The following is an 8,473-nucleotide window of genomic DNA, read 5'->3' as shown; positions in this document are numbered from 1 at the left end:
TGCACGAGATATTGTTGGAGGACATAGCAAGCCTAGTGTTGAAAATCAAAGAAGGCTGAATCCAATCATGAAAGAGGTGGTGAAGAAAGAAATGATTAAGTGGCTTGATACCTGCATGACGCTTGCATTATTTACACCATCTCAGACAACAAATGGATGAGTCCTGTTCAATGTGTCCCAAGGGGGCATGACTATGGTGAAAAATGATAATGGTGAGCTAGTACCTCAGAGAACGGTCGCTGGTTGGCGGATTTGCATCGATTATCGAAAGCTAAACACTGCAACCAGAAAATATCACTTTTCTCTACCCTTCATGGATCAGATATTGGATTAGTTGGCCGGGTGCGACTATTATTATTTCCTGGATGGCTATTCGGGTTACAACCAGATTATGATAGAACTCGAAGATCAAGAGATGACCACTTTCACTTGTCCTTATGGTACTTTCGCATTTCGAAGGGTGCCCTTTGGATTATGTAATGCTCCAGGTACTTTCAAGAAATGTATGATGGCTATTTTTACTGATATGGTGGAAAAATATGTGGAAGTATTCATGGATGATTTCTCTGTCTTTAGTGATTATTTTGATGATTGCTTGCGGCATCTTGATGCAGTGTTTGCTCGATGTGAAGAAATAAATCTGGAGCTAAACTGGGAAAAATGCCATTTCATGGTTCGAGAAGGCATTGTTCTCGAAAATAAGGTGTCAAGCAAAGGCATTGAATTCCATTGGGCTAAAATAGAAGCAATCGAGAAATTTCCATCGCCTATATCTGTTAGAAGGGTGCGCAGTTTTCTTGGGCATACAGGGTTCTATCGGCGGTTTATCAAGGACTTCTCAAAGATTGGGAACCTGATGTGTAACATGCTAGAAAAAATATGAAGTTTGTGTTCAATGAAGCCTATCTGAAGGTTTTTGACGAGCTCAAGTTGAGGTTAGTAATTGCGCCTATCATCATCGCACCCGATTGGGCTCTGCCATTTGTTTTGATGTATGATGCCAGTGATTTTGCTGTAGGAGCTGTTCTCGGGCAAAAAAGGGACGAGATCTTTCATCCCATTTATTATGCTAGCAAAACACTTGATGCAGTCCAGATGAACTTTACAGTTACAGAGAAGGAGTTATTGGTAGTGGTATAGGCTTTTGAAAGATTCAGATTTTACTTGGTGGGGATGAAGGTTATAGTGTATACTGATCACACTGTTTTTCGTTATCTGTTCACAAAGAAGGATATAAAGCCCAGACTCCTTCATTGAGTGCTACTGTTGCAAGAGATCGATATTGAGATTCTTGATCGAAAGGGCAAAAAGAACCAAGTAGTAGATCACTTATCGAGACTTAGAGATCGAGAGCATGTTGATGAAGCTGTGGTGATTAAGGAGACCTTCCTGGATGAGCAGCTTTTTGCTCTTCAGTCAGTCGAACTACCTTAGTATGCAGATATGATGAACTTTCTGGTAAGTGAAGTGTACCCACCCGATGCTAATCACGATAGAAAGAAGCGGCTCCTCCATGATAGCAAATTCTATACTTAGGATGAGCTGTATATTTACCGAATCGGCCCAGACCAATTGGTGCGAAGATGTGTTTTGGTAGAGAAAGTGCATACGATTCTTGAGAGTTGCCACTCGTCACCTTATGGTGGCCATCATAGCGGTGACAGAATAGCAGCTAAGGTACTTCAGTCGGGTTTCTATTGGCCGACATTGTTTAAAGATGCTCATGTTTTTGTGAGAGAGTGTGATAATTTTGGGGAACATCTCCAAGCCTCATGAAATGCCATTAAATAGTATCTTGGAGAGTGAGGTGTTTGATTGCTAGGGTATAGACTTCATGTGGCGGGGGAACAAGTACATTCTTGTTGCAGTCAATTACGTGTCAAAGTGGGTGGAAGCAATTCCACTCCCTACCAATGATGCTAACGTGTTGGCCAGATTCTTGAAAAAGAATATCTTCACACATTTCAGGACCCTGAGGGCCATTATTAGGAATCAAGGTATGCACTTTTGCAACAGGCTTTTTGATAAGTTATTAGCAAAGTATGGGTAAAACACAAGGTGGGGACTGCATATCACCCTCAGACCAGTGGCCAAGTGGAAGTGTCCAATCGTGAGATCAGGCGAATTCTTGAGAAGACGGTGAGCATTAATAGAAAAGATTGGTCACTAAAGCTTGATGATGCTCTCTGGGCATATAAAACTGCTTACAAAACTCCTATTGGAACCTCCCCATATAGGTTGGTTTTCGGCAAGGCATGTCATCTCCCTATTGAGCTTGAGCTTAGGGTATACTAGGCGATAAAGAAGATAAACATAGACATGGAAGCCATGATTGAGAAGCGGTTGTTGCAGCTGCATGAGTTTGATGAGTTTGGTTTTAATGCATATGATTACGCAAAACTCTGTAAGGAGCGGACAAAGAGGATGCATGACAAGCAGATTCAATATCGTGAATTTGAGCCCGAAAAATTAGTACTATTGTATAATTCAAGACTCAAATTGTTTGGGGGAAAGCTGAAGAGTAAGTGGTCTGGGCCATTTGAAGTTGTTCGTGTGACCATGCATGGAGCGGTTTAGACGAAACCACTGGATGCAGATCAAAATTTCTGGGTGAACGGCAGTGAGTGAAGCACTATTTAGTAGAGGTCATCGATCCATTGAATATCTCAATTAATTGAAGAGCTTGAGAGAGCTTGCGTCATGCCGTGACGTTAAATCAAGCGCTTCTCAAGAGGCAGCCCGTGTTTGGACTACAACCATAAACAAAAAAAATGAGAAAAGAAGAAAAACACAAAAAGATGTGTCACGACTTTAACTAAGGTGCTTGTTAGGAGGAAACCCAACTTTTCATGCTTATAGTTCATGTTGCAGGAATAGGGAAGGAGCGGGAAACCAAAACGAGTGAAAAAGTGAAAAAACTCGCTTCAGGTTTGTTGTGAGCGTTGCGTGTATGTCGCACAGCAGCGCGCGTAAAGTCTGAGTGCTGGATAGGGTCATTTTTCCCGATGCAAGGGCGACGCGTAAGTACTCTGATTGATAGAAAGTGGGTAAACCTGCGCTGGGTGTGCGACGCACAACCAACGCACGGGTCGGCCCAGTTTGAAAAAAAAATTCAGTTAAAAAGAACCAAACCCTTTCTTATTTCCCACTTCTCTAAAACAAAAGAAACAACTCTTTCTCTCTCTAAACTCGAAAAACCCTCTCCCAAATCCCCTTTCAATCCCAATCAACATGTAAGATCTTGTGTTAATCACCTCATAACATCTCAAGGTAAGTGATACTTATCCTCCATTCATGAAATCCCTTCCCCCTTTTCCGTTGTGCTTGAAGTTATGAAGGTTGAAAAACTTAGGGTTGTGGGTTCGAGCTTCATTGGGGAGGGGATTGTTATTGTTTGCTTGTTTATGATTGCTTAGGGCGAGAAAATGGCTCCCATTGTAAAAAGGAGGGTTTCACTACCCACCATTGTTGTCAAAATCAAAGGGAAGATTCTATGCCCACATGGTGTTCGATAAAATTCTTGAACCACATTTTTTGTGAAATTGTGAAGTCTTGAGTAGCAATGTAACACTAAACAAACATACAAACCCTTGGGCATCAATTTAAACCATAAATTCAAGGGTTTTGAAGGAAATTGATAACACACCACAACCCAAGTCCTAAAACATGATTTCCTTTCTTTTGTTTTATTTTCGTTTTATAGTAGCATAGAATTAGTTAACTTCTTCATTCTTAATTTTTGTAACATAGTTTGAAATAAGTGTGGGGTCATTTCACCCTCGGATAGGCATAAAAAAAGAAAATAACCACAATTAGTGCATGAATTTAAGGAGTCAAATACCCTAAACACAAGTACATGTAATAGAACTAAGTGTGGGGTCGTTTCATGACCCTCTTTGGTTATTGAATTTGTTTCTTACCATTTGGAATGCTTTGTTGATTGCAGGCACAATGGTTAATCAAAAAAGGAAAGGTAAAGTCATCGCCTCCTTCTCCCAAGGTATAAATAGACGGCGTTCTCAAAACCCGCCCAAGAACCTAACCACCCCTATTCCTCAGGCTTCATCGTCGAGCCCTCAGCCCGAATATATCTTTGATGGTGGGTATGCAAAGGATTGTTATGAAACTTTGACCTCTCAGAATGTATATCCATGAGCGTGCGGTCAATCTAGTCCCTTTAAGGCGGAATTTCTGGGACATACACAACCAAATCATCGCCATGGGATGAAAGTCAGTCTTTGACCAACCGGGGCCTATGAACATCGACTTGATTTTACAGATGTATGCCAACTTTAGGGTGGTAAGTTCAGAAGAGGAGGAGCCTTCCCCTTTCATTCGGGGAAACTGGCTGCCTTTGCAGGGATCTATATTATGTGCAGCACTTGGCGTCCTAGATTATCCGACTAAGCCATTGATCAAATTTATCTGGAGGCCCGACTATAAAGCCATCCGAGAAACATTGTGTGGGCCTGATTCTAAGGCCAAATGGGCTCGGTATAATGACAAGTACAAAAGGCACAAAAGCTTAGCAATGAGAAACTTTAGGCAGGAGACTCGTGTGTGGTTGAAGCTGCTGAACTATCGAATCATGCCACTCTACCACTATACGACAGTGTGTGTATTATATAATTCCTCATGATGGGGTAACCCATCAACATTGGGTATTGGATGATCCAAGAGATGAAAAGTGTGAGGGAAGGCAAGTCCTATAGGTTGAGCTTCGGCAACACACGCACCGCGTACTTGGAGAGGATTAATGAGAATTTGGTTAACCCTCACGATAGAGTTCTCTTGCCACCCAATAGAATGATTGACATCTTTAAGGTCAAGGCCACGGAGCAAACCGCCATGCACAATCTACTCCAACTGAGGAGAGGTCGGCACAGTCCACATTAATAACCCAAATGCACAAGATGGCAGTGTTGCAGGCCGCGTACTTCCATCTAGACAACTCAAGTTTCTATGCAGAGGCACTACATATGGTGTACTCACGGATAATCCTCATAGAGGAAGCCCGATTACCTGCCGATAAAGATGTGAACTCGGTCGATCTCATGGCAGCTGATGCAGAAGCAGGGGAGGAGGCGGAGTCGCATGCTCAGGGTGATGAGGATGAGAAGGATAATGAAGCTGAGCTATCTATGGTGCGGCTGATGATGATGTTAAGGACGATGAATAGGCCCCAGTAGGCTTAGGGAGTATCTCTCGCCTTACTCTGTTTGTGTCTTTTCATATGCATTAAGGGCACTGCATGAAATTAAGTGTGAGGTGGGAGGTATGTCTCTATCTAGGATGCTTATGTTGTAGGTTTCTTTTACTTTATCTTCTTAATTTTAGGATTAGGATTCTAGTTTTTCCTTTGATTAGTAGTTACGCTTAGGAAAAAAAAATTTGAAAAACATTGAAAAAGTCAAAATGATTTTGCGTTCTAGTTTTATTAGACCCTCAGTAGTGGAATAAAGTATCTAGGTAGTTTTCTTTTGTTTTTAGTCCATAAGAGAGGAATTTAAGCCTTAAAGACCATCCAAATGGTAGGTGCTCGGGTTTGGTGAAATACTGGCAATGTGAGAGATTCTTGATTTTGATTTGAAAGCATGCCTTGAAAACAAGTAACCTTTTTCAAAACACTTAAATCATATTTTGTTGGCTCATGTATGACCCATTTGTCATGATTTGTATGTTTTTGCTTGATTCGAGGGATGATGTGGATCCTTCTTGTGTTGATTATGTGCCATGTGTGTGTAAGGATAATTTCTATACAATCCATGCCTTGTATAGCTGTGTAGAACTTGTCCTGTATGTTCGTAAAATGAAATCAAGTGTGTTGTGACTTAGGAAGTGATAGAAGCATTTATTTGTTAGCCTAAATTTTAACTTGTCCTACCTACATGTACATATTACCCTAGTCAGCCCTGTTGAGCCTTTAGCCTTTTCTGTGATAGTAGTCAATATGCCACACCCTCTTTATTCTAATTGGCCTAATCGTGATCCATAATACTCCTTGAGCACTTTAATGATAAATTGATGAAATTGGAGTTGGGATGTGAAAAAAAAGGGGAGTGTTTGTTGGTTGATATTTAGTGAAGTCTATTGGTGCACCTAAAGAAAAGCAATTTCGCTTGTTAGAGGGCAATCGAAATAAAATATAAAAAAAACTGAAACAAAAAAAAATAGTTGATTATCATCAAATAAAAGTTTCCCCTCTAACTTGTGTTGTCAAAAATGTGGTGCTTAAATATAAAGAAACAAATTGAGGTAGATATGGGAGGATTGGTTGATCGGTTGGTTGTAGAAATTGGGTGGCAAAGAAAGTTGTGCGAAATAATTGTGTTGTATGTATTAAAGTGCTTAGGGAGGATAGCCACTATTATCCAAATGTTCCTACCCTTCCCTTAGTCTACGTTACAACCCCTTAAGTCCTACTTGATCCTAGGTTCAACATACTTATATTAGTGAAGCGGTCACACTACGGGCAAGCTTATGGTTTGTCGTATTTGGCATTTGATGTTCTTTGTGAGAGTAAGCATAATTTGTTAATGTTATGTCCATTGAAATGAAATTATTTGATTCATGTGAGATATACGGACAACTCTCTTTCGGTGAGGGCACATAGTTGGCAATAGATTGGTGAAGTGTTGCATTCCTGGTCAAGTAGCATGATTGTTTAGTTGAGTGGCGTCTTTGAGTCATTTTATTCTTGAAAGTAAGAGTGTTCTTAAGAGGGTTGCTTGTTGGTTTTAAACCAAATTTTTTTATTATTAGCATTACTTTCGTAAGGATTGGCTCAATGTGTTTTTGAAAATGGCCTTATTAACCGAAGCCCGAGTAGACCTGTTTGAGTGGCATGATTATGAATTGGTGATAGGTTGGTAAGTAGTGAGTGTTTGCTCGAGGGCAAGCAAAGAATAAGTGGGGGAGGTGGGGTTGTGATATTTGGCACAAATATCCATATTTCGCCTCACTTTTCCTCTAATTCTTAGCACTTTAATCGCTTTCTTTATAAAGAAAACATTGTATTCAAGCTTATGTTAGTATGTTTGTGTGTTTAGGTACAATAAGATGGAATGAAGGAAATCCAAGCAGTTTTGGGTGTAATTGAAGCTTTGTTCACTTAGACGTGGTGACGAGAGGAGTGTGCAAGACTTAGCATGAAAAATGGACAACTTAAGGCAGTCGTACGATGTACCCGCACCGTGCAAGCAAGCGCGCAACAAAGCACTTTCTATTTAAAGTTATGCAGGCGATAAAAGACATTCACGCGAAGGGCTCACGTCGCGCGGCCATCGCTGGTCCTCACCCGATTTTGGCTGATTTGATCGGGATTTTGTTTTAATAATGACAGATTTTACCCTAGACTATAAATATAGAGTTTTCCATTGTAAACGATGGCTGAAACATATTCTTGAGCACAGTATCTTTGTCGTCCTTAGGTTTATGTCTTTTCTTCTAAATTTTGGTCACAAAACCCTATGTTATTCATGAATTCTTGCTTCTTGTCGCGAATCATGAGTAGCTAAACTCTCTAATTCTAGGGTTGTTGCAAAGACATGATAGTTGGTTTGACAAAAATTTTTATCTATTGATTTCCATCCTTTGGGTTGCTTATTTATTCTTATGCTTAATTGTCTAATTACTTGATCAATAGTGAAACACTATATGTGGCGTGTCAATTGAACTAGGGATAGGGAATTTGCAAGACTAATAAGAATAAATAGAGCTTGTTCGAATAATCATTTTGCTATTGAGGATTGGAATATACCCTCCTGCTTAGTTGGATACAGATTTATCAAATGCGTTCTTGTTATTTTCTGATGACCATAGGAATATAGGCTTTGGAGTAGCTTGAATAGGCGTGTGAGCAACTCAGAAGATACTCGTTAAGTAATAATTAACCCGTCAACTAGTAACCGAGGAAATAAGATTGGTAGAATTGTCAGAAGTCTGAACTGGATTGTCAAAAGTCATGACACTGGAGCTCTTTCTCATCTGATAAACCTAAAGAACTTCGTTCTAGTCGTATTTTGTTCTAAATCTATTTTATTTAATTATGTTAAATTGTTAGTTTATTTACAACAAACATCTTGATTTCACTCTCTTGAATAGTTACAATTGAATTTGAATTAGTAAACAGTAGAAAGTATAAGTCTATGTGGGTACGCTATCTAGACTTTAATTCAATATTACTTGTACGACTGCATAAAATTGAGCGTGCATTTGGGATAAACAGTGAGCATGGGCAGCTTAGAGTTGTTGCATGCCAAAGAGTGTCCTTTGGATATGGATGTGAAGTCCTTGGCTAATCGGTTTATGAGGCTTGAGCCTGGTGGAGTTCTAGCTTGTCATGGAGGCACGGCCTTCTTTATTGAAGCAGATTTGATCTCAAAGTAGGCAAAAGAGTTATACAGACTTGACGGCTTGTGATTTGGAGTTTATGGTTGGAGAGCGAGTCCTATTGAAGGTGTCACCCATGAAA

This window comes from Lycium ferocissimum, chromosome 7, assembly GCF_029784015.1.
Source record: "Lycium ferocissimum isolate CSIRO_LF1 chromosome 7, AGI_CSIRO_Lferr_CH_V1, whole genome shotgun sequence".
NCBI lineage: Eukaryota > Viridiplantae > Streptophyta > Magnoliopsida > Solanales > Solanaceae > Lycium > Lycium ferocissimum.
The sequence above is the reverse complement of the archived record's forward strand: the minus strand, read 5'-3'. Positions refer to the sequence as shown.